Source organism: Triturus cristatus, chromosome 2_2, assembly GCF_964204655.1.
Source record: "Triturus cristatus chromosome 2_2, aTriCri1.1, whole genome shotgun sequence".
Lineage (NCBI taxonomy): Eukaryota > Metazoa > Chordata > Amphibia > Caudata > Salamandridae > Triturus > Triturus cristatus.
This window is the reverse complement of record NC_140582.1, coordinates 647,107,277-647,134,534: the sequence shown is the minus strand read 5'-3', so window position 1 is coordinate 647,134,534 and position 27,258 is coordinate 647,107,277.

The following is a 27,258-nucleotide window of genomic DNA, read 5'->3' as shown; positions in this document are numbered from 1 at the left end:
TCAAAATTTTATTTCATAACTATAACGTCCCTGTACTATCTTCTATAACCAGATATTGAGCATTACATCTGCTTGGTGCACCACTTATTGTTGTATTTTTTATCTGTTTTTTAAAAAAGTACATTAATCATCCTATTTTAATCATCCTATTTCACGATTTTTTTGATTTTCACGATTACCAGGACATACCATGAATATTGACAAAGTGTAAAACACATATATAGACATATTTTACGTAATGTTTCAGTCTAACGGTTTAATAAGATACTAATTTACCTACCCTTTGTAATTATTTATTGAACAAACTACATCAACAATGGATTTTCCTTCTTTACCACAACGCTGGAGGTCACAATGATGTCAGCAGTCATGAATACAAATTAACCAGTTTAAAACAGATGTATAGACATATTTTACACAAAGTTTGAGTCTAGTTGTTTAGTGACATTTTGGTTAAACTTTATTTTAACTATGCATTTGCGAAAACAACCATTTCCAAAAATAACTTTCCACATTGGAACTCACGAATAGAACATGACCACCAAACAAAGAAATGTAATTGATTTATACAGTTTTTTAGCTAAATTAGTAAAGTGTAGCATATGTGAGAATAGATTATCACGGGGCACAGCAACAAAAATTCATGTGGTACAACAAGTATGTTGTACCACTTGAAAACATACCACCAAAAGCAACTTAAATGTGCACAAAGAGAGAGAGAGAAGGAGAGGGATCATCAGCCTCCAGACCTCCTGCCCCTGCTTCTGGCAACAAAGTTCCAGCTGAAGTGAAGAGAAGATGCAGTGAAATGTCACCAGAACTAAAATGTTTTTCTACCTTCTTCATGGACTGTAACTCCATTATAAAAGCCGGGGAGCAATTTATGGATGTAATTTTGCAGAATGTGTTTATTATTTTTCCTTTTTCAAGCAGAAGTTCAACCATTGTGAAAACATATAAACAAAGAAAAATGTATTAGGGTTTCATTTTGAAAATTAGGTAACCAAAACAAAATACAGTGGCGAAGTAGTGAAGAGACTTCTTAGGTGCATTTTAAGGCTGCTGCTATTATAGTACCTCCATTTAGTTTTTTTCTGTAATAACAGAATTGAGTCCAGTTTTTTTTTAGAAATTCATTTCCTGCAGTTAGAAAGAGTCTTCAATTTATAACAGCTTGCTGTACTCAATATCACTAATAGGCCAAATAATGTCCCAGAAACATATAATTCATTTATATGTCAACAAAATACCATGTTTTGTTATACTAAATTGTCTTTGGAACTTTGCTTCTACAAAAAGCAGATATGAGTTTTGTAACTTTTTAGGTACTCTTGATTTTAATGTCATTTCTATGACATTGCGCTCTGTCAAATCCTCTTTGACATCTCAAACATATTGTGCAGTGTGTAGAAGTTATATGGATTCCTCCATGAAATATGATTGCTGTAGTTGTGAAAGTTCTCTTTGAAACTGAAATTTTTCCAACTTCAAATTTTGTAATTTTACTTTCTTATATAATACCATCCTCCCTGCATCATTGTAGCATGACTATGACTGGGTTTCCATACCTTTGTAGTAACACCGAATACCTAAGTTCTGAACTGAAGTTTGGACAGGTCATATCTTGATGGGAATTTTTATTTAGATTTTCAAAGGCTACAGCTTTACAATCTGGTAACATCAAGTAAAGGAATCGTACCGAATACATGTCAGTACTAGAGGTGAATTCACAATGTTAACAGTTATAGGTCCATTTGTAAGTTAAACCGAATACTTCATTGATATTCTCATCCTCTTCTTCTAATCTTCTTAGCATTAAAATTTCTTGAGCATTCTACTGAAAATTATGCAAAAACAGTACTAATCTCTCACAGTACTCTACCGTTTAGACATTTTGGCAAGCTCTGTTGGTGGTAACTTTCCCATATTTGGCTCAATACGGACTATATCCTAAAATGGATATATACTTTGGATAAGAATTGACTCATACACATTTAAAACCTTGAAGTGGTTCTGGCATTGGTACTAGTACAAACTTGTTATGCACAGCTCTAGCTGGCATTTTATTATCCTCTAATGTTTTGTAAAAGTCTTACATATAGCTTGCCATGTGGACAAGTCAAAGCATCCATCTACAAATAAATACACAGCAAACGTTTGTCAGTTATTATTATTCCCTTTACACTTTTTAAATACAAGTCAACAGTCCATGTTTGAATCTTATAGTGAGTGTGTCAACAACATATACAAAATACTCTGGTTTTTCAGAGCACACTGTGTTACATTTTGTAATCTCATCTACAAAACTATCAGCGATAATACCTGTTTTCTGTTCTGCAACTCTTCCTGTTATCAACTCTTCGTTTTCCGTAGAGTCCTGTTCTGGACAAAAGAATCAAAACTGCACATCATCACAAACCTTTTCTGCCTCTGCCACAGTACCATGCAAAAGTGCTCTATACATTTCTCCTAAACATAAAGCAGGAGTTTTGACATAGTGCATCCTCTTAACTAAAGTTTGCATTATTGAGTGGTGTACAGCTAACATCCTGAAACAATGAAAATTGCTTTGGCACACTTTCTTTGATAAACAAGCTAGTGAGTGTCCCTCAAAATGTGTATGCTTTCTAACCTTGTAAAGATCCAATCCTTGTAAAGTACTTTTTTTGTGTTTTAAACTTTGCCTTGGAAAGATATGTAAAACTTTTCTTAATATTTACATGGGTTGCTGACGGATACTAAAAACACTACTACAATTCAATTTGTATACAGGGCCTTAGTACGCCTTCCCTGTACCTCTTATGCAACTTGTTCTACATTTCTACATACCATCACCTCTTTCACTATAGGAGTGCCATTCGTCATTTCATACCATTGTTCTCTTTCACCAATAGCATGAACTAATGTGTTATTCTGGAGATAGCTTTCTTCATTCAAGAAAGGCTTTGTAGAAGAAGTGTGTATCCATTCTCCATTAAAAACTGTTCAAAGGTTACTTCTATACAGTAATCTCTAATTCTGATTTTGTCTCCTCATGTACAACGCCATTTTGTCAAGAGGCTTCATTCTATTTATAATTAAAATTAAAAGCTTCCTCTTCAAAGCAAAGGCTTTATTAACTACTTCCTCAACTCATTCTTTCTGTTACAGTGCCTCTCTTCTTCTTCATATTTCTCAGCAGATCTACAACCACTCTACTACAAAACATCCTTGCTCTGATTTCCTTAAATTGCTCCTGTCTCCTGATGAAGATTTGCCCATCTTTATTACATTCTTTCCTGTTCTTGTAATATAGATGTTGTCACTGTTATTCTTTCTTATATTAGTTTTTTTATTTTCATTATTTTGTAATCTTTGCAAGCATCTACATTTATTTTTAAGAAATGACCGTGTCCTCTTACCAGTAGCTCTCCTTTCTTTCACCACTTATTCTGCATTTTGCTCCTTTTGTGTCTCAGTTCTGCATAAATGCTGTAGTTGCTTCTGTTGCTTTTTCCTCTCAGCTTTTGTAGGCATTCTAAATGTCTGTATTTATGTAGATATTGTTCTGTAAAATATTTACTGTAGCCAATGTCCCAACTACTTTACTACTGTAATACACATAATACAAAAACAATTTTTGTTATGTTGCAATTTTAAGTCTTAGAGATGAACCTAACGATAGAACTACTTGCACTTTCTTCGATATACCAAACACAAAGCACAATACAAAACTCTATTTGTTAGTTACTTTCTAACATTATAGCGCTGTCTGCTACAACACAGCTGCACCATATCTTAGTTCTTATTTATACATGGCAAAAGACCAGTTAATTCCTTCTGTAGTAAATTTTAAAATGAACATCAACCAAAGTGTAGAAGTACATGCAGTGTCCCAATACTGTAAATCAAAAACACAACATAAGTGAAGGAAGTGTTCCGATTAGGGTCACCCAGGTTACTCGCGACCACCTCTCAGCCTTCTATATAAATGAAGAGTCGGTCAGACAGTAGAGAATACAAACCAAATACATTTATTCAGATGCATTCGAGTGGAGCCCAGTCTGTCCACTATCTTAGGATTGCAGCAGAGAGACTGACATCAGCAAGCATGGAGATACATTATGTACAATTCAGAACCAATGAAGGCATACCATAATGGTATTTTCCAGGCAGATGCAGTTAAACAAAGAAGTACCAAAGGATAGGTTTCTACTTTCTATCTATTCAGTGGATGTCATATCTAAAGCAGAAAGATGAAATTGGAAGTTCACCAACCAAAACAGTTCATACCAATCCTCACAGCTGCCAATATATGACAGTAGCATGGACAACAGATTGTCACTCTTATGAGTGACAGAAGGGAGCCACCCACAAACTCAACAATTAGTCACATTGGACACATTATGAGCATGATGCAAAATTTATATAAATACATTTTCTGTATAGGACTGCCTATCCGCTTCTTTGTGTCGGGCTAGAGTGACAAAAATGACCTCAGGAGGAGCGGGGGTTGTACCAACCAAGGAATGTACAGGGAATTTCTCCTCTAAAAAACAAGATATTCCAAGTATTGTTATTAGTGCAATCAAAACAATTAATATGCACACTATTTTACTCTTTGTAGACCAACCCTGTGATAAAGGTGGTGGTGCAAATGGTTGTTCCTCCTCATCAATAGGCCAACCAACTGGATGCATTATGAAGCAAGGAAAGGAATGCAACAAAAAGGTAAGTGTTCCCATTGTCCATCAGAGCCTCACTGGTACAGGCTCCTAATGTTCATCAATACGTTGGTGCTCTTGAGCACCAGCGGTGGAGCTTGCTCAGTCCTAAGCTCATGACGAATCCCATGCTGATCAGGATAATGTATCCCCCTCCAAGGGAGCACGTTCAATCTATCCTGTCCAATCTCAGAATAGTGCACCAATCTCACATCACCCTAAACTAAATCTGTTGGTACTACAGCAAAGTACACCCTAACTTACACAGTCCATCCCTAGCTAATATGACTTCTCCTTTAGTGCACTATTCCTCAGCTGAGGACGCAGATTGTACCTGGTGACTCCAGGTTCAAAATGATCAACTAAAAGGGGCTCCTGGATTGCTCATATCTCAGGTGGAACTGCTGCATTCTGCACTTCATCATTCTCCGCATCCGTTTGCATCCAGGTTAGTTTAGCATTGCTTAAGGGGAAAAACTGAGGCACCGTCTTGCACTCAGAGTCCCCAACTCTGTCTTTGATCCACTGGTCATAAGGCAACAGAAGAGGCACTCTTGTACAATGAGTACCATGCACCTAATTCTTTCGGCCAGCAACCTTGACTGCAGTATGTGTAGCTAGAAGGACCTATTCTGGTCCCGTCCAGCGTGGCTCCAAACTCTTCTTCCACTGAAAGTTGCGCACAAGGATCGAATCACCAAGCTAGATATCGTATCCGACCATCTCCGGTATATCTGGCAGGGTTTCCCGGACCTGTTGGTGAATAGAACACACATTTTCAGTTAACTGGCACAGGTAGTCAATTAACAACGGAAACGTAATATCTGAAAACCTAAAAGAGCGTGGGATGCCACCCCCAGACATTTGCCCGACATCCAAACACAACCTCATTCTGTGACAATTCTGTCCTAGAACATGCCATTGTTGTTGTTGACAAGAGAGCTAATGATAAAGCATCAGGCCACTGTAACGATGTTGTCTACTGAATCTTTGCCAATCTCAGTTTGAGAGTACCATTGTACTTCTCAACCAAACCTGGTGACTGTGGGTAGTTTGCATCATGAAACTTCTGTTGTATGTACAAACCATCGCAAATTAGCTGAATGACCTTGGAATTAAAATGACTTCCGTTATCACTCCAAATCAAATGGGGCAACTCGAAACAAGGAAAGAACTGCTTCAGGAGTACCTTTGCAGTTGTAAAAGCTGTATTGTCTTTAGTGGGGTAAGCCTCAAACCATTTACTGAATGCACAGACAACCACCAAAATGTACTTCAAGTTATTGACCCTGTCTAATTCGATATAATCTATCTGAAGGACCTTAAAAGGGAAAGTGGGTGGTGTAAAATTACTGGGTAGTGTAGGGGTACCACTTCCAGGATTGTGCATCATGCCCACCATACAGTATTTCACTAAATGTGCAGCTGTTTTTGAAATGTTCTCATTCTGCCATACAGGGTCTAACAACTTGCAAATGCCTTTAGCACTAATATGGGTTGGGCCATGGCCATCGTAACTACAGGGAGAACATATGCATCTGGCAACATCCATCTCTGCTTCCCTGACTTAGCAATCCAACATCCCTCATCATTCAATTATGCTGTACTTTCGTGCCACATTGCTAATTCTTTTATTTTGGCCTCACTTTGTATCTCCTATTTTCAAACATGGTGACTTCGGGCACCCACCTATCGTGACCTGCTACAAACATTTTCTTTATTTTAGTTTGTGCCGTTTCCTTAGCTGTCTGGTCAGCAAAAGCATTCTCCCTGCCTACATCATCAGTGAGTTTTCTGTGGGCGCTACACTTCACTATTGCCAACTACTTAAGGAGTGTTAAAGCAGACAAAAGTCTCAATATGAGGTGCCAATGTTGTATCTTGGCACCACACGAAGTAAGAAACCCTCCCTCTGGCCAGAGTCGCCCGAAGTTGTGCGCAACCCCAAAGGCATACTGACTATCAGTATAAATATTGACAATCAGTCCCTCGCTCAATTCACAATCTCGGATAAGGGAGGCTAACTCAGCTGTTTGGGCTGACTGATACGGGACTCGTGATGTCTCTACGCAATACGCAATGTGGTGATAGCATAAGCAGCAGTTGTAGTGCCATCTGGTAAACAAGAGGCATCGACATATAGTTCCCCTTGCGGGTCAGATAAGGGAACAGCAGTCAAGTCTACCCGTCCTTTCCTCTCCTCTCTTCTCCCATCTGGAAGTTACAATCATGTTCATCAATCCCATCATTCTCAGAAGGGAGGGGTAGTAATGTGGCTGGGTTCAGAGTGGCACATCTTTTGACCGTAATATGTTGGATAATAGCATTACTTCATAACCTGTTGTACATGCACTGGTGAAGTGCTTTGTCTTTGTCTTATTCAAAAGGGTATCCACAGCATGGTTTGTGTTAAAACAGAAAGCGAGCAACTAGCCATCTCACGAACGTACAACACAAACAGTTTAGTATAGTAGGGGTGCTAAGTACTGGAGCTGAACAAAGCACATTTTTCAATTGCTCAAAAGACTGCTGACATTCAGGCATCCAAGGCAGGGGTTCATGCACATCTTTAGTGGTTAGCACAAGCAGGCATTTGGTTAGTAAGGAGTAGCTAGGTATCCACTGCCTACAGTAGGAAGTGATACCTATGAAAGCGGGCACATCTTTCTGAGTCTGTGGGATGGGCCTTTTAACAATGGTACTGATGCGCTCAGGAGTCAATCTCCTATACTCCTTCGACAGTAGGTGACCTAAATAGGTGAGCTCCTGTCGACAATACTGAAGCTTAGAAAGGGAAACCTTATGTCTGTGGTGTGCCAAATGCAACAACAACTTAACTGTACTGTCCCTATAACCTTGTTCTGTGTCAGAAGAGATTAGCAAGTCATCAACGTACTGTAGCAATACATTACATGTAGGGAGTGACAAAGAATCCAACTGACCTTTAAATGCCTGACTATAGATACTCTGACTTTCTGTATAGCCTTGAGGAGCGCAACAGAACCTAAAGCTTCTACAAGCTAGGGTAAACCAAAACAGATATCTGCTATCAGGATCAATAGGAATACTGAAGAATGAATTTTTCAAACAATGACAGAAAAGAATTTAGATGAAGAGGGAATCATTGTCAAAAGAGTAGTGATGTCAGGAATCACCGGAAACTGGGGAATCACTATTTTATTAACTTTGCGCAAATTGATCACAAAACGATAAACATCTTCATGAGCATCAGAGGAACCTGGGGTTCCCTTTCGAGAATCTGAAGAATAGGGCTATTGCAAATATTAGCAGTCGTCTCCTCAACCACACCTTTCTCAATCAAATCCTGTACTATCTGCAATAAGGTTAGTCTCCTGCCTGCAGTATTTTATATTGAGGGATACAAGGTAGAATGGCACCATCCTTAAGGCACATCGATACAGGCGATATCTGCAACAATCCTACGTCTGTGATGCCTGTTGCCCACAGGGTGTGGAGCACATCTTTAAATTCAACAGGAAGGGGTGCATCTTTGTACAGACACTGCTTAGCGCACACCACATCTGGACCCATTGTCATATAGACACTTGCTGGGGAACAATAAATTGTGGCTTGCAACTTTTTCAATAGATCCAAACCCATCAAGTTCTCACCACAATTAGAGGTCAACAAAAATGGTGAATCCACAATGGAAGAAGTTTTGAAATGGTGCTTACAACCGGTACACCAGAAAAATCTACAGAAACATTATTATGGCCGGACAGAGCTGCCCCATGGACCATATTTTGAGAAACAGAACTTTTTGTCGCACCTGTGTCCACCAAAAATTCTTTAGTTGAACCTTGCAATTTTGCTGTCGCATAAGGACCACGCTGGTCTACAGGAATCGGAACTGGTCACCCACTCTGCCCTGGCTGTCCTAGCTGTAAGACATTCCTGTCACTCCATCCACATTATAATCATCGAGGCAGTAATGTCCATCCGAGCGTCATCATAGTATTAGAACAACCCTGTGAGGCTACTGCGTCTGAGCCCTGCCCGTTCCACGACCCCTTCTATGAGAACCTACCTTCTGCAACAGGACAGGACACTCGCTACGCACACTGATTTGGACCAGGGGCGTAGTGTTGGTTGCCTGTCTGGCCAAACCACCATGCCATCTACCATTCCCTCTAAAAGCCTGTTGCAACAACACCTTTGTCTTCAAATCCTTATACCTTTTCTCTGTCTTCTCCTTTTCCTTATTCCCCTATGCTCAGAGTACTGTGCCACATTCAAAATAACAGAAGGGGAAGAGGTGGACCAGGTGCATTCGGAAGCCTGCAATTCAGTCGCAATCTCAGTAGGCAATTAAAAACAGTTGAACACCTCCCTCAATAGACAGATCCTGCCCACTGTAATCCAGGACTATATCTTAAAATTGAGGGAAAAAATCTGACACGCTCTCATCTTTCTTTTGCCGACAAGCCGTTAACTTGTCCCAATCAAACTTCCTCAGTGGAATAAGAGAATGCATATACGTAATGATACGGCCTGGAAAAGCCACTATCTCTGCTCTAGGCTTATCACCTGGCTTTCGTTCCTGATCACATACTTTAATTTGATACCAGGTGCCCCCCATCTCTATAACATGGTCCTGAGTATGCACCTCTCTCCAAATATCAACCGGAACTGATGAACCAAAGAACATTTCAATATCTGCAAGTGTCATTACTGTTGAAGAGGCAGCTTCGGTCAATTCTTTATAATATGCAGTGGGATTCTTTCTCAGATCAGGCAAATGAGTCTTAAGAGACACAACTTCACTCCTTTTCCACAGAGTGTAAACCCATGGTTCATGAAAATGAGCCACTTCTCTGGCCCTTCTAACATTACCACGGCCATCATACACTTCTGGTATTTCTGGGTGGTACATAGAAGGAACCTCCCGCATCGGAAACTGAGATACCAAAGTGGGGCTCTTCTCTAGTAGCCTACCCTGGTAAGCAATCAATGACGTAATATTACAAAAACTTGATCAGGGCCCATATTAGTGACATATACATGATCTTTAATATCGTATAAAATCTGTGGTGCTGCATCTTTGAAACACTGCTCCCAAAGACTAGAGTATCAGACATATGCTTAAGGGCATGCTATTGTACAAAGGGATTACGAGCCCACTGGGCAGCCTGATTAGCTACTACCTTTTTCTCTTCATCTCCCACATCAGATCGTACGAACGGCCCCATACATTCCTTAAATTTCATTCAGCCTCTATCCACAAATCCATATACTGGTATCAGTAATATCGGGGGATGGAAGAGCACGGTGAGAGTAGCAATGGAAGTAACAGGCACTAACATCACTGCTGGCAGTGTCACAAGTGTAAGAGCAGGCAAAAGGGACGCTAAAACAATAGACGTGGCAGGAGTGCTAACAGACATAGTTTCCACAGACGGCGAGGACAAAGAAAGGACAGGAGGTGCCTTGGCCAAAGCAGTCCGATCAACAGTAGCAGAAGCAGAAACAGCAGAAACAGAAGAAATGGGTGGCCAGGACTGTGAAGGAATAGGGGGATAGATCCTCTGAGGGGCATGTGGAGGTGTAGGTAGAGTATCTAACAAATCTTTCACAAAAGTATCATTTTCTTCTCGGGCTACATAAGAATAATCTCTCTGTAATTGAAATCTCCTGTCTTCTCATCTTGAATCGTCTCTGTTTAGCCTCCTTTTGCCACGTTCGAAGAGAATCAAACATAGACTGCCTACTTTGCTTCGAAAAAATGTTTTCCTGTAAAAACCCAATTTTTTGTTCATGAAAGGTACCCGTTAACAGCCACTGCAACTTGGCATTGCCCCTCATATATTTGTGCCAAAGCGTTCTAAACATAAAAGGGCCACGGCCATTCTTCACATACATATCAAAAACTGAAGAGGCGCTGGCTGACTTTCCTCCAGTCGAGCATCAGCAGAACGAGAGCACAAAGAAAACAGTTTACTTAATCCAGGCATTCGCAAAAGAAAACAAATTCACTACTTACGCCTGTCAAAGTATTTGCAAACACTTTTCACCCAAAATCAGTCCTCAGACCGTACCAAATACAAACCACAATGGTACCATATCTGCAAAGAACCAAAGCAAACTCACCTTATGTATCCAGGTGAAACTAATTTTACTCTCCGCTGCGGACTCTTCCGACCAAACGGTCAGATCCAAGGGTTTTGCCGTTCAGGACTCCAGTCGGGATGACCACTGAGCGAGGCACCGTCCAGGCGGAACAGAAGGTACAGCTGTGAGTACAGGAACTCTCTGGTGCAGGGACCCCTGATCCGTCCATCCGATCCGACGATAGCCTCGACCTCCCCACCCGTATTCAGGAGGGGATGGGCCACTCACCCGATGGAGTCCCTGTTCGGGCACCAACTGCAGGAAGTGACCAAATTAGGGTCACCCGGGTCACTTGCGACCACCTCTCAGCCTTCCATACAAATGAAGAGTTGGTCAGAGTTATACAGGAAACCAGAGTCAGCACAAGTCGTAGCGGACCAATGCGTATTAACGCTGCCTGTATCTACGTACGGAGCTCGTACTGTGGAAAACATCAGGTACTAACCCTGACGAAGTCCATCTGAATTGGTATTGGAACTTCTACATGTAATTGAAAAAATTTTTTTCAATTCACTTTATTCACCTGAGGTCCTGAAGAAAGCTCCCTGACCCTCCTCTGGGCATGACAAGAGCTGAAACATGTCGACCGTTCACTACGTTTAATATCGCAGAGGATTCATAACACATCCTACCTGCAACTTGACCTTTTTAACGCTTCCCCAGCACCTATCAGAATAAATACTTTTTTATAGGTAGCATGAGGAATACTTCATTTTAACTACTCACTTCACTTGAGCACTCCTCACTTTTTTATTTTATCATTTTTTTCCCTGATCACTACTGGAAGATTCAGTGGTTCCCTCCGGGTTGGAGGATGCATGGAATAAACCCAATGATGATGCTATCACGTATCTAAAGGCGGAGAACCAAGATATACCGCCCATACATAACTTGACGTGATTGAGTTTTTTTTTTACCTATATCGGATACAACCACCTGAACCCTGGTGCCAGCAACAAGTGATCCATTCTCCCTTGATTATATCAGACAGTAGAGAATACAAACCAAATATATTTATTTAGATCCACTCGAGCGGAGCCCAGTCTGCCCAGTCTCTTAGGATTGCTGCAGAGAGACTGGCATCAGCAAGCATGGAGATACAATATGTACAATTCAGAACCAATGAAGGCACGCCCATAATGGAAGTTTCCAGGCAGATGCAGTTAAACATAGAAGTACAGAAGGATAGGTTTCGATTCTGAGGCCGAGCACACACTATCTCCTACCCAAGGTCACTCTGTGCCTGCCCGCCACTAGACCAGTGGGAGAAGGCCTCTATCTAGTGGGAAAGGTATGCGCTAATAAGAACAGTGTATTCATTAGCAAATCAAGGACCAACCTTGGAGAAATGAAACTTTCCACACGCGTTTTCTTGAAGAGGCAAGAAGCAGTCTCGAGCATTGCTCAAAATGGTGCTGCGAATGCTAACCTACAAAAAAAAATGCACATAAAATAACGAGAAAATATTCATTCGAACATAAGAGCTAATTGTCCGTGTCGCTACCACTCTCTCACTGGTGGATTTAGTGTCTCAGTACTTTTACTAAGGTGCATCAGCTTTACATTTTGGGAAATGGTGCATATAATAATCTGCATATTAATCTCTATCAGAGCACTTTGCTCACTAATTCTTCCGAGTACAAGCAAAGAGTGTGTGAGAGGTTGTATATATCATTCACCAGAGGGTTCTGAAACACTACCTACTCCTCACTTACTTGTAAAAACTTGTGTTTATGGTTCAGTACATCAATACTCCCTGGATGATTGGATGAGTGCATAGGTAGTGCCTAGGTAATTCCCTGAAGATATAGGTTGTGCCTGGATGATTCACTGAGTATGCGGGAACTCCGTGGGTTGTTCCATATCTGTATAGTTACAGTCTGTGTGTTTGCAGGAGTCCTTCGTTACTATCTTGGTGATTGGATGCATGCATCAGTAGTTCCTGAGTGATTAGATAAGTGCATGACCTATGACTCAGTAATTCAATACATGCATACATAGCAGTTGGATGATTAAATGAGAGCAACTCTACTGTCTGGATGATTGCAGGAGTGGGCTTTCAGCCCTCATCACCCAGGATAGCTTGACTCCAAGCCAGCCTGGCTGAAGAAGGGTGATGCCCTGTAACCGGTCCAAGGATGCTTGTTTCCGGTCCAGGGAGGACCTGGCTTGGCAGTTCGGGCAGCACTGTTCCCACAGGGAACAGGGTTAGGAATGATTTGCATATGACTAAGTCCAAACTGGAGTGGTGTTGTGAGCAAAAGAATGATGGATTTAACCCAGATCCTTGTGACTGGGGGTGAATGATTGTATTGTCCAGCATTCCATCCATCAATTGTTTCTTTTGCATATGTTGCCCTAAGTGGGAAGAATATGCCCAGACGTGGGTCCGGTGCTCACTACACCACTGACTTCAAGCTAGCCCAGCTGAAGAAGGGTGATGCCCTGAGTTCGGTCCCAGCATGCTTTTTGCTGGTCCAGGGCGGACCTGTCTTGGCAGTTGGGGCTGGACTGTCCCACAAGGAACAGGGTCAAGACTGATTTGCATATGGTTGGGTTCAAACTGGGGTGGTGAGCAAAAGAATAATGGATTTAACTCAGATCCTTGTGACTGGGGGTGAATGATTGTATTGTCCAGCATTCCGTCCATCAATTGTTTCTTTTGCATATTTCGTCCTAAGTGGGAAGGGTATGCCCAGACGTGGGTCACATGCTCACCACACCACTGGCTTCAAGCTAGCCTGGCTGAAGAAGGGTGGTGCAGTGAAACCGGTCCCAGGATGCTTGTTTCCGGTCCAGGGAGGACCTGGCTTGGCAGTTCGGGCTGGACTGTTTCCTCAAGGAACAGGGTCAAGACTGATTTGCATATGGCTGGTTCCAAACTGGGGTGGTGTGGTGAGCAAAATAATGATGGATTTAACCCATAACCTTGTGACTGGGGGGTGAATGATTTTGTTGTCCAGCATTCCGTCCATCAATTTTCACTAAAACCCCCATTTCTAAAACATTGGGTCAGGGTATCTCAACCCTGACCAGTAATGTTAGCCTGGACTCAAATTTTCAGCCTTGGGAAGCATTCCTGATTGGCCGCAACTTTCTGCTCAGGTTGAGCCCAGTCAATCACAGTACTTCTGCTGGTGTGCGTTTTCGTGATTTACCGTGAAATCGGCGTGAAATATCTGTGACCATTGCAAAATCACTATGAAATATTTGTGACCAGAGATATCCCTATACTCTTCGGCTTTAATTTCTCACAAACTACTGAACAGATTTACACCAAATAACAAAAAGCACAATCTGCGTAACAACACCTACCTTTCTGCCAAATTTGGTGTAATTCTGTTCAGCGGTTCGGGCTGTAGAATCGATGCGTTCCTCAGGAAATAAATGCACCCTTATTTTGCACCGCTATTTCTCAGTTCCCCACTGCATGGATCACCCCTAACCTTTCCAGGAAACACAGAACCTACCTTGACACTTTTTGGGGAAAATTTCATGAAGATTGGTGAATTGACGCTAAAGTTATAGGCAAGTCAAACAATGCTTTTCCAAAGGAAACAAGGTCCTAACTATAACTACCTACTGGCGACCACCTAACTCAGGCCAGGAAATGCTAACATAGTAAGAGTATATATATGACCACTTTGCACCAGGAATATTCCATACATTCAGTTGGAACGTGACGCGTATATATTAATTGATTTCCAAGAATTCTGTTTCCTATTTATCTCTTCTCTTTTCTAACCACTTGGCATGCACACTTTAATTCATACAGCAGTAGATTGTGACATTATTATCTAAATAAAGGATGTACTGTTGAGCGACTTTACATGTGTACCAATATGCACTCAGTCTTACCTGAATGTGCTCATTCACCGTTCATACACAATTCAATTTACATTAGATCCGGCATTTGGAAGTTCTATGATGGCCCCTGGATATGTTGATGTGTGTTCCACATTTTTGTGTATAAATTGTGGGTAAGTGGTTAGCCACTCAGTCTAAAAAACATTTTTAAGGGAAGGAAAGCATGTCCCTCTTCCAGAACTTTTACAGGCACCGGGGACCCCATTCCCCAGGGCAGTCATTCATTAAAACGGGAAGGTATATGCAGCCCCCCACTAGTATTTACAGGCCCTAGGGACCCATCCCTCAGGGCCAACATTTATCAAAAGGGAATTGGCATTCATCCCTATCTACCAGAGCCTTTACAGGCCCTGTGGGCCTTATGTTCAATCAATCAATCAATCAGGAAATTGTGAAGCGTCCTTCTCACCATTAAGGGTCTCAAGGTGCTGGGGGAGGGGTGCTGCAGCTTCCTTCAGTCGAATAGCCAGGCCTTGAGGGTCTTCCTGAAGATGTGCAGAGTGGGGGCGCATATGATGTTGATTGGGGGCTCATTCCAGGTCTTTGCTGTGATGTTGGAGAAGGCTGTTTCACCCGTTCTGGCTCTGCAGATGAGTGGTGTGGGCGAGGTTGGCGGAAAGGAGGTTTCTCTTGGGTACGGGGAAGAAGATTCTTTCATTGAGATATTGGGATCCAGTGTTGTGGAGGCATTTGTAGGTGTTGGTGAGTATCTTGAAGGTTACTCTCATCTCGACAGGGAGCCAGTGGAGGTCTCGCAGGTGTTGGGTGATGTGTTCGTGTCGGGGGATGCCTAGGACGAGTCTGGCTGCGGTGTTCTGTGTGGTCTGGAGCTTGCAGAGTAGAGATTTGTTGATCACGGCATAGAGGGAGTTTCTGTGGTCCAATTTCCTTGTTATGAGGGTGTGGGTGATAGTCTTTCTAGATTTGGGGGATCCATTTGAAGGTCTTGCGAAGGGTGTTTAAACAGATGGAGGTGACAGCGTTGATCTGTTGGGTCATGGTGAGGGAGGAGTCGAGAATGATGCTGAGGTTCCAGGCGTGGTCCGTAGGGTTAGGGAGACTGCCGAGGGCAGTGGGCCACCAGGTGTAGTCCCATGCAGAGGGAGAGGGTCCAAGGACATGGACTTCGGTCTACTCTGAGTTAAGCTTCAGGCATCTGCTGCTCATCCAAAATGCAACGTCCTTCTTTCCTTCCTGGAAGCTGAGTTTGATGGTGAGGGGGTCCTTGGTAAGGGAGAGGATGAGCTGGGTGTCGTCGTCATAGGATACTATGCTGAGTCCATGCTGTCTGACGATGGAAGTGGTGGGGTCTATGTAGATGTTGAAGTACGTGGGGCTGGAAGACGATCCCTGAGTACTCTGCAGTTGATCTCTATGGGTTCGGAGAGGAAGGGTAGAGGAGAGTATGTAGCCTTACGGCTAGAGCGGTCGACTTCGCAGCTGGGGAACTGGGTTTGAGTCTCGGCAACGATGCTCAACATCCTGTGATTCTAGGCAAATCACTTAATCTCCCCGTGCCTAACAAAAATGAATGTGTCCTTCTGTAACTACTGAGGGCTTCTTCAGGAGGGGCTTGACTTCTGCACATTTCCAGTCATCGAGGAAAGTGCCGGGTGCAAATGTGGCATTGATGGTGCATTGTAGTTCAGGTACAATGGAGGCATCAAGGAGAGGATGGTGGGCTGGTTGCCGTTGCTGGTGAGAGGAGTGGGTTCAGTGTCCAGAGTCTGTTTGTTGAAGTAGTTGTAGAGAGATCTTATATTCAGGTGGAGGTAGGAGCCAAGTTTGTTGCAGAGGTCCTGTGAGGAGGTGATGTCCGTGGCTTTGCTGGGGGGCTTGGTGAATTCCTGAATTCTGCTGAAGAGTTCCTAGGAGTTGTTGGTGATGGCGTTGATTTTGTTTCGGATTAAGGTCTTTTTGGTGGATCTTGTGAGCTGGAGGTATTCTGTCATGGCGTTCTTGTAAGTGGTGCCATCTTCTAAAGTTTTGCTCTGTTTCTCCAGCGTTTCTCGAGGTCATTCTACAGGTGCATCTGGATTCTACGAGGTCATCGGTGACCCAGGTGGCCTACCTGGGGCGCTTAATGTCGGGGTTGCGGAGGGGGCAAGCTTGTCTGCACAGTTGGTGATCCATCTGTGAAGTTCATTGGCTGCGGTGTTGGTGTCAGTCGGTGGGGGAGCATCGCTGTTGGGGGTGGAGTTGGGGTGCTCCTCAGTGACCTTGCTCCAGTTCCTTCGTGGAGGGTGGGGTGCAGTTTTGGGGGTGGTGGTTTTGTTGATGTTGAAGTGTATGTGGGGTGGTCTGTCCAGGGGGATTGATTGGAGTGGCTGAAGTTAATGCTGTTACCTCCTGCAAAGATGGTGTGAAGGGTGTGTCCTGCCTATTGGATGGGGGTGGTGACGAGTTGTTTCAGTCTGACATTTGCGAGTTTGTCCAGGAGGGTGGCGGAGCTAGGGTCACTGAGGTCATCAGGGTGGAAGTTGAGGTCTCCGATGAGTATGTAGTCTGTGGAGGTGATGGTGTCAGGTGTGATCAGGTCGGCGATGGGGTTGGTGAGCGCACTTTGAGTTCTGGGGGTCTGTAGGCAAGGGTGCTGCATAGGGTTATTCTGGGGCTGGTCCAGATCCGGAAATGAAGGTGTTTGGTGGTGGCCGGGGAGTCGCTCGTGCTGGAGGTCATGAGTCAAAGGGAGCTCTTTTGTGTGATGGTGAGTCCTCCTCCTGGGTGGTTGGGGTGGTCCTTCCTCTGGATGTTGTATCCATCGGGGATGTTGGTGGGGATTGCGGGGCGGAGGTGGGGTTAGTCCATGTTTCCATGAGGAAGGCAATGTCTGGTGAGAGGATGTCGAGGAGGTCTCAGATCTCTACAGCATGTCTGTATAGGGAGCTCACATTGAGGAGGATGCACCTCAGGGCTTTGGAGGTTCTGGCATCTGGCATGGGGGTGGCAGCTGTGGAGGTGCAGAAGCAGGTGAAGGATTGTCAGCAGTGTTGGCAGGAGAACTGGCCATGAGTGGTGTTAGGCGTAGACAGCTGGCAATTGTTCTTCCTACTAAGGTTGACTGTGAGGAGGGCAGCTAAATCATAGCAATGGTTGGTCAGAGAACCAGGGTGCCTGGCGCTGGTCGCGGTCGGGTCGCAGTCAGGAACAGACAGGCTTGCCTTTGGCACGCCAGCAACGTGGACGCACAGCATTAAATAGGGAAGGGTGAAGTGCAGCTGGGAGGCGGGAACCAGCTGGGGGATGGGCCATGGGGGCAGCAGTAGTGGAGAAAAGGATTTCGAAAAACGGGCACGGAGGACACAACAAGGGCACAGGAACAGAGACAGGAAAATAAGAAAGAGGGCAGAATAAAATTAAAAGCAGAAATTAAAGGCACTAAACGACAAAAGACAGACAAGGACAAAAAATGGGCACTACAAGAAGAAAGACAACAGCGGACCAGCAGAAGAGCAAGGCTTTCACACTGAACAATTAGGAATGAGGCCCAGGCAGGAGCCTGCGGGTGTTACGAAATCACCCACCTGTACTCCGGTTTGTTCCTTCGCTGGTGTTGCTTGATCCCAACTCCCTCTGAAGCCCACCGGGGCAGCAAGGAAGTAACACTTGCCACCCAGATGGACCCCCGAGGGGGAAGGGGGGAATTGGAAGAGAGAGAGAGAAGAAGACAAAACACTGGGTTTGCGTCCAGGTCCTCTTCTGGTTCCGTCAGGGGACAAGGGAGTGATCGGGTTCTGATTTCTATAAATGCAACACAGGAACTGCTAGCGATACAGAAAAACAGCTACTGATTCTTATGTATCTTACGCTTGTCGGATAATCTGCAGTGGAAGTAGAAAGATACATATATTTAACAACAACAACAGTTATAGCATCTTTAAAGAAACTTCTGGTAGGCAAGTCATGTGTTAGCTTTCTTTTGTCTTTCCAAGAACACTCTCCTTTTCTGCCAAAGGGTCTTTTTCCTAGACGTTTTCACAATGTAGTGCCTTTATACTGTAACAACAATTATTAAACATTACTACATATTCACCCTTTCGTTATGTGTCAAAAGCGATTTCAAATGATTATTTATACTAACTGAAATGGGTTCTCCTATGCGCAAAATAATTATTCAAATTGTCCATAAACAAGTCTTTTCTATAGAAATGTTCGTTGCAGCAACTGCTGAACTCAAAGTCTTGAATTAAATGTAGTCCCAAATGCACATGAAGCAGAGATGGCTCTTTCTGCCCTTTTTTTAAAGAGTCTTCGTCTCTTTTACAAGTCTTTCTCTTTTCCGATAAAATCTGAATAATGTTCTTACCTCGCGCGCTGAAATTACCCAGTTTATGCTGGTTGCTAGGCGCCGGTTTGTTTATGTACTCTGTTGTCCGTCTCGTTGGTTGCAGGAGGCGGGATGTTGCCGAGACGGAAGAGCGTCAAGAAAACGGAAGAAGATCCAGCCGGACCTTCAATGCCGAGCACCTTCAAGGAAAGCAGGAAGTATTTCAGCCCCGAAGCAGGTCTCAAGACGGGAGCAGGACCGGAGCTGTTCGCACGGACGGAGTCAGGTGAGTTCTGTCCAACAAGAAAGCGAAGCGTTGGGGATAAGCGGGTGGGGGTTTAAATACCTTTGTGAGCGAGGCTTCAAAACGTGTACTGAGGCGTGCCTTGTTTATTAGCATACGCACGGCTCGACAACGTGTCCTGGGGTATGCCTAGCTCTTAGCATACGCACGAGGAGATTTTCCGTTGACACGTGCTAGACATGTGTCTTGTGGCTGCTGTACTGCGAAAACTATTAACACGTGTACAGCGCGCGGTGGTTACGCTTATGAAATAAGCATAACGTTGTCACTTGGATTCTGAAAACAAACATTGATACCTGCAACTAAATATACTGGTGAAACAATGAACTACAGGTTATACAAGGTCAACTTAACAATGCCAATTGCTGTTGGATACACAAATAGTCTTACAATACATAATAATGTAACCATGCATACTAATTTGACCAGGGATTTGACCAGGGATACATTTAGGTTCGGATTTTCATAACAGCGGGTGGAGGAGAGCCTTAAACACCTACCTTACAGAGGTGAAAGTGGTAGTGTCAGAGCGGAGCTGGTGGGGTGGAGAGCTAGGACTCTGACCAGGAGGTCGGAGGTCTTGCTATGTTGATACTTTGGTGTCTACCCAGGGCACCCATAACACACAACATTGGGGGATGTAGTGGTAGCCCAAGGGCCCTTGCTGCCATGTTGGCTCCCCTGCATGTATCCATCTGGGGTGCAGTTGTGAGGCAAGTGTTGCTCACACCTGGAAGAATAACGTTTTTTCAATGCTCCCACTGGGTCAGAGCATGCTCATTTTCCCTGCCTACAAAAGTGCGAGCAGGGAAATAAAATGTCTGCTCTCACCCAGTGGCAGCAATTTAGCAGCTCCTGCTGGGTGGAAAGAAACAAGTTTGTCCTGCCCGCACTCCTGCAGGAAGGGAAACTATGTCCCTGGAGTGGGTTCTCCGGGATACATAATAGGAGCGATTGGGTCCCTAAGCCTAATGAGGCTCAGGGAGGGGGTTTTGCACCATGGTACACCCCTGGGGTCAGTGGCATAATTTTATTTACCACAATCCACAGTTTCCTGGAGCCACAATTGGCTCAGGGAGAGGGAACCCACGCATGCCCCCCTCCCGAATATGTATTTTGTTAGACACCTAGGCCATGGGCCATTCTTGGGGTAATTACTCTTAAAGATAAATGGCTCCTTCCAAATTGTTTTTTTACTATGCAATTCTGTGTGAGGACAGCAAGGTCAAAGCAAAAAAATAATATTTTTTACCTTTGACCCAAGGCGAGTCCCTCTGTGACCCTCCAACAGGGGTTTAGGGGGAAGAATATCCATACCCTACTCCCTTACATTCATTTTTTAAAATTCAGGACTGGGGACTAAATCCCTGAGTCTTGTAATGGCCGCTGCAAAAATTATTTTCATTTTGTGGCCAGTCACTGAGAGTACTCGCTGTTAGAAAGCTGCCTCATCCAATCAAATGCTCCTATTTATTTGAATTTTGTAACTATGGTCCAAATATCTATGCATGGGAATTTGGCATTTTGGGACCCCCTTTTTCCCAACCTCTTCTCCATAGATCAATCCAAAACTTCTCCATGTAAGATCTGAGCAGCAAAGAGAACTGTTTGGAAATGTTTTGTGAAGATTCGTCAACCAACAGGAAAGTTATTAGCAAACAAAAAAAAAACATTTGGAAGGGGATGCATGATGGCAGTACTAATGTCCTGTTGATAACTGGTTAAGAGTGCATTTAGGAGGTAAAAATGAAATGGCAAGCGACAGGGTGAACAAAAGGCTGGAAGTCTTTAAAAATTCTCTCCCGATGATAGTTTAGTGGCAAAGGAAAGAGAAGAAGCAGGAACTAATAACGAAGTACTAGTCACGTTTATGCAGAAATTGTGCAAACTTGATAAGCTTAGGAAACACAAGATTAATAGATGGTGGGAAGCACGACTCTACAGCAGTTTTTGGATGTGGATAGAATTCTAAGTGGCCTCCGGATTCATATTGTACCAAAGCATGGTATTCTGAATGTAGACTTATTCCAAGAATGGACACATAAAAATACAGATTGATCTAAAAGAATGACTAGAATGTTGATCAACTATGTGGGGGAAGAATATGAATGTATCATATTGGATAAGGGTAGTTTATATGCTGCCTTTATCGACTTAAGGGTGGCTTTTGATCTTGTTCCACGCTCTACATTGTGGTCGGTTTTGCATGACTTGGGCATGCCTTGTGCCCTTCTAACACTGGTCATGAGACTCCATGAGCATAATTACGCTCAGATTAGGTGGGGTTCCCCTGGAAATGTTACCAGCCAGTTTCCAGTAGAGAGAGGGGTACGCCAGGGATGTGTCCTGGCACCCACTTTGTTTTCATTGTATATTAATGGTGTAGCCAAGCTAATGATTGCAGCCAATGTAGATGCCCCAATTTTAGTTGCTGTCAAAGTACCCATTTTAATGTTTGCAGATGATACCCTAATTATTTCCAAGACCTCAAGTGGATTACAGAGAGCACTAGTTATTTTTGAAGAATTCTGTACCACTCGAGGCCTCGGGGTAAATGTGTTAAAATCTAAATTTGTCTTTTAATCAGCAAAAAACCTTTAAGAGAAAACCTTTTATGAATAACTTACTGCTTGACCAAGTGAAGGCATTTAGCTATCTGGGTGTAAATGTCCAACATGATTTGCATTGGAACCAGCAGACAGAGCTGGCAACGCTTAAACATCGCCAATTGACTGGAGCCTTATGTTCTGAGTTTGCTAAATCATTTAGTAAGCCAATTGCTCCAGTCCTTCGAGTCTATGATGCGAAGGTGGTTAGTTCTGCACTTTACGGTGGTGAAATTTGGGGTTTGAGAATCTAACAAAAATGTCTGTATCCGAGAACAAGTTGCTACGTAATCTTATTAATTTACCCCAGAGTACTCCTATGTGTCCTCTTTTTTATGACTTAGGATTGAATCCAATCAACTATATTGCTAAATTGCGCCTGGTGTTATATTGGAGGCGCTTGTGGTTAACCCCTGAATTAAGAAAATATGCCACAGGCCTTATGGATATTATTAAGTATGATATCTTTCATAAAATCAAATGGTTAGATGGCATAAGGGGCATTCTTGGAGAACTGGAAATGGAAACACTCTGGGAGGATCCTCTTAATGCTAGTTTTCCATCTAAGAGGGCCCTCAAGGATAAATATTGGGAGATGGTAGCATTAAAGACTTTTAGGTCAAGTGCTCCGCTCTCGCTTACATGGATCTTCTTCGATTTTAATGATGTAACTGGCCTTGAAGCATTCTGGGATGATATAACTAAGCCACTTGATAGGAAGCTCTACTTTCAACTTAGAATTGGAAGCTTGCCAACCAGAGCATTTACATCGAGATGGTCCCAAGGTGGAATGGCCACCTGTCCTAGTTGCCTAGCACCTATGGAATCAGTTATTCACTTTTTATTTGAGTGCCCGGCATACTCTGCCCCGTGCAGGATATGGCTGAGACCTATGTGTAAGCTACTTGGTACTAGGAGTAGTGTGTTAGCAGCTAGAATTATCTGCACAAGTACCATTCCTTTTGTTTACATATCAGTGGCAAAATTTCTTGGATGGTCTTGGGCTCTAAGGAGGAAAACGATTAGTGGTTGATTTTTCTAAATACCCTGTTTGTATTATATTTATTATGAAAATATCGCATCTGCATTTTTAAATTACAAAGTTTTTATTGCGTAATGTTTTAAATTGTTTAAAGTTTTTAAAGCAAGTGTTTTAAGTTTTTATGCATTGTGCTTTTATGACAATTGTCGAATAAAGCTTGCTTGAATTTAATTGAATGTATCATCATAGTAATTGACAACTTGGAAAAAGTTAACGTCTTGCAAAGAAACACATCAAATAAATACCAATAAGAAATGGAGATGAGTGCAAAAGCATGCAAATTTACAAGTGGCAAAATAAATAATAAGAATAGATGAGTCCTTACTTTTGCAAGAAATTTGATTATGCAATAGCCACAGAGAAAATGAATCTAAACACTCAAGAACAAGATAGAAAGATATCAGAATGTAGCTCACTTATGAGTTCTGACATAGATTCAGATGTTTCAAGTGAAATAGTAGGTGCTACAGGTAACCCAAGTACAAGAAAGGCTTTTTAGACGATTACAAGGTGCTGCAGTGAATCCAACAAGCAGCATCTAAACAGGAATAAATAAGAGATGGAAACAGTGAAACAAGAGGAAGAGGGAGATGAAGAGGAAAAAAGAGGCAAATCATCCAGAGATATGGCAAAACCAAGCCAGAGTAAAAAATGAATGAGGATGCTATACTGATTCTAACAGAGAAGTTGTTAACAAACAAAGAAACAGAAATATTGAATCTTTCTAATTGTCCAACCTCAGATCTTATTTTTTCCAAGACCAGTGTGGATGCATTCAATATCTTAAACAGAAAATTAATGAAAGCACACTTCTTTAAAAAAACACAGAAAGGAGATTGAGAGGACACCACTTTTGTTGAGGGACCAATGTTGTGGACAGTAGATGCTTCTGAAGGGCCGTGTTATGCATATTATTTCATTTTATTATATCAGAACCATAATACAATGGAGGATCTAATTCTGGATTCAAACCAAAATCCAGATTATTCCAACACTTCTTTATGATACAATTGATGTGTTCCAGGAAGTTAGGATTAAACAATTGAAACATTTGAGGAGACAAATGTTTTAAACTCTGAAACAAAAATCTAATCTGAACTTGTCACAATATAAAGCTTAATGACAATTAGGAGCAGGGGATGACTGTGTTGTTAAGCCATCTGATAAGGGAAATCACAGAGTCCTCTGAAGCAACCAGCTGTATGTACATGCGGTGCATCTGCAACTAAGGGGGACTAATTGTTACCCATCTATAAGAAGGAGTTACCATAAGTAAGTTATAAGGAAATATTATAACATGCTGATGATCTGGAGAGATGGTGCAATTTTGGATTACGAGGAATACCAATTTCTTAAAACAGATTATACAACTGTCCCCACATTTTATTTCTTCCCTGAAGTGCACATAATATGGGGTTGCCACATGGCCAATTGAATGTATTGGGCATATGAAGCCTTTTGGAAAGGACATCTGTCTAAATTGATTACTTCCTGTTTCCATTGTAGAAACTCTTCCATCATTTATACAAGACAGTACAGATTTTTTCAGAAAAGTTAATCATATTCCCTGGCAATCATTTCATACAGTTGTCACATTGGACTTCCAATCCTTATACACAAGTATAAAACACAAGTATAGACTGTGAGCAGTGGTGCACTACTTGAGAACCAAATCCTTGGGCCTTTTTTGACATAATGAGATGCACCTAGACATGCTCACGTTTAGCTTAGAAGAGAATGTTTTATTTGATGGAGTTACGTCTAGAGATATTCAGGGGACTGCCATGGTAATCTGTTTTTCCTCCAGCTATGGGGGAGGAATAGGTGTCCATGGATCCCAGTATGGAATGATTCGTTAGACAAGGGATTATATGGCTCATATATAGAAATGATCTATTCATGATCTGGGAGGTGACAAATGAGGTATTATTTGACTTTCTGAACTTTGTAAATAATAATAACCTGAATTTAACCTACCTTCACAATATCCCATAGTAAGTCAATGATTGATTTCTTGTATATTAATGTAGAGGTGCAGAATTAAAGATTGATACACTAGCTGTGTAAGAGAGAAATGGTGGGTAGTACAGTACTTCATGCATCCAGCATCTAGCAATCCTTCAAATCATATGAAATGGAACATCCCCTATGGAGGTTTAGTAAGATTAAGGAGAAACTGGAGTACAGAAGAGAAGTTAATTGAGGACCAGAATGGCATGCTAGAGAGGTTCCATATTTAGGGTTATTCAGCTAAGGTACTGACAAAAATGATGGAAAGGATTAAATCTATAGATCGGGTGAGACCACTCTGTGTGACTGGGAAGCCAGAGAATACAGCTTCAAGTAAGGAGTATGAAAATCCATAAAGGATTAAAGTAATCACAACCTTCAATACTGAATCTAAGAAGGTTGTTGATATCCTATTGAAGAATTGGGAAATCCTAAAAAGTGAAGAGGCAATTAGGGACACCAAGCATCACGCATTGCAGAACCAGGAACATCAAGGACATAGTGGTTCAAAGTCATTCGCAGAGATTGTGGCTAGGTAAAGAGCCTAATGGGTTTTATCTCTGTAACAGCTGTAAGCCATGTACATTTAACCCATCTAGAGCATCTTATTTGTTCTATTTTGAAACAAACCATTTGAGATAAAGAAGTATATTTTCTGTGAGACAGACTGCGTGATATATTGTAATGAATGCCCCGCCAATAGAGAGATATTGGCAGCACGATTTTCCCGGTCATAAAAATGTATTTTGGAGCTTGTGAGGACCATTAGAATTAATGACCCAAAATACCCTATCACCAGGCAATTTGAAGAACAACATGGAGGGAAATGGTCACTAATTACATTTTTTGGGCCTGGATAGGTTAAAGAAACATCAAAGAAATGGAGATAGATGTTTACATTTGCATAGATATGAATATAAGTATATTATAAATCTGAAGACCTTTGAACTCTGAGGTTTACACGAAAGTGAAGATCCAGCTGTACATCTAGCTAAATAGAACAGTATTTGTCAGATACTTTAGAGTTATGCAATCATGTGTGTTTTTCCCTTAGCTACTGAATAAGGGAGGCTTTTTGATAAAATAAAATGGAAGAGAAAGGTTGTTTTTATCTTAGGTTTTTTAAGAAGATTTTTACTCACATCATTAGACTCTATTATGAAATAGGTAGGGGGTTTTACACGGTTAGTCATGCTCTATGTAAAGATTTTTTTTTGTAGAACAATTGCTTTCTTTTTCTGTTACTTTCTATTTTCTGGAATAACTTATTTTTAGTTGATATGATGATTCAAGAAATTCTTCCAAAAATACATATTTGTGGAGCGTAAAACAGGAATATTAGCCCATTAGGGAATTAATTATCTATGACTGCATATGCAATGTCATAATGATAGGGTATCTGGATCTCATTTCTAGTAGGAGAAGTTATTCAGTAATATTTATAAAAGCATGAGGCAGAACTCTATTGCAAAATAATCTTGCAAAACCTCACTGCAGATCCTTGCAAAAATATCATGGAAGGTATATCAAAATATTCTAATAATTAATTTGTTTTTTCGTGATTTAACTTCCATTGACGTCAAAAAATTGTTAAATGGTAATGCAATATAAGCATTAAGTGGGTTAATCAATTTGACGTGGATATTTATTTTATGTTATATTTAAAAAAAATATTCAAAAATTGATTGTGCAATAACAGGATATGAAATAGTGATAAGTTATTTGGTCGTTTAAGTCTACATCTGGGTATGTCCTCTTTAAATTGCATTTTGTTCAAATGGCGGCCATCCATGAACAAGGCTTGAAGAGACAAGCTAAAACACATTTAGTTTGTAACTTTTCAAGAGGAATGAATGAAAGCACCTATCATACCAGTATCTGGCCTGTGGTACCGTATTCTTCCTTCGTTTGGGAGGAGAGTTGAGCACGTGTGTGTATCTGTCAGGAGAATGCCCTTCCAGGCTAAGAGTGCTACATACTTTGTGCAAAAAAGGAAATAGGGCACTCTGGGTAGTTCCAACATTTTGTTGGAGAGCAGCTCCTTAATATGAAGCACCCTAGAACACCACCAATACTCTGAATCTGCTCTCTTCAAACGTCTGTTTCTCTAGCAAAGTTTTTAAGCATAGGATTAGCACAGCGCCATCCACACAGAGCAAGAAAGTGACAAATCTGTTTATCAGTTTTACAGCAAAGACTTTAAGCATAGGATTAGCAAGTGCCATCTATGCTGAGCTGAAAAATGTAAAAAGCCTTTTACCATTTCAGGCTGATCCTTATCTATTAGGTTGTGGGTTACAACATTTCCATCTTTGAAATCTAGCACTGGG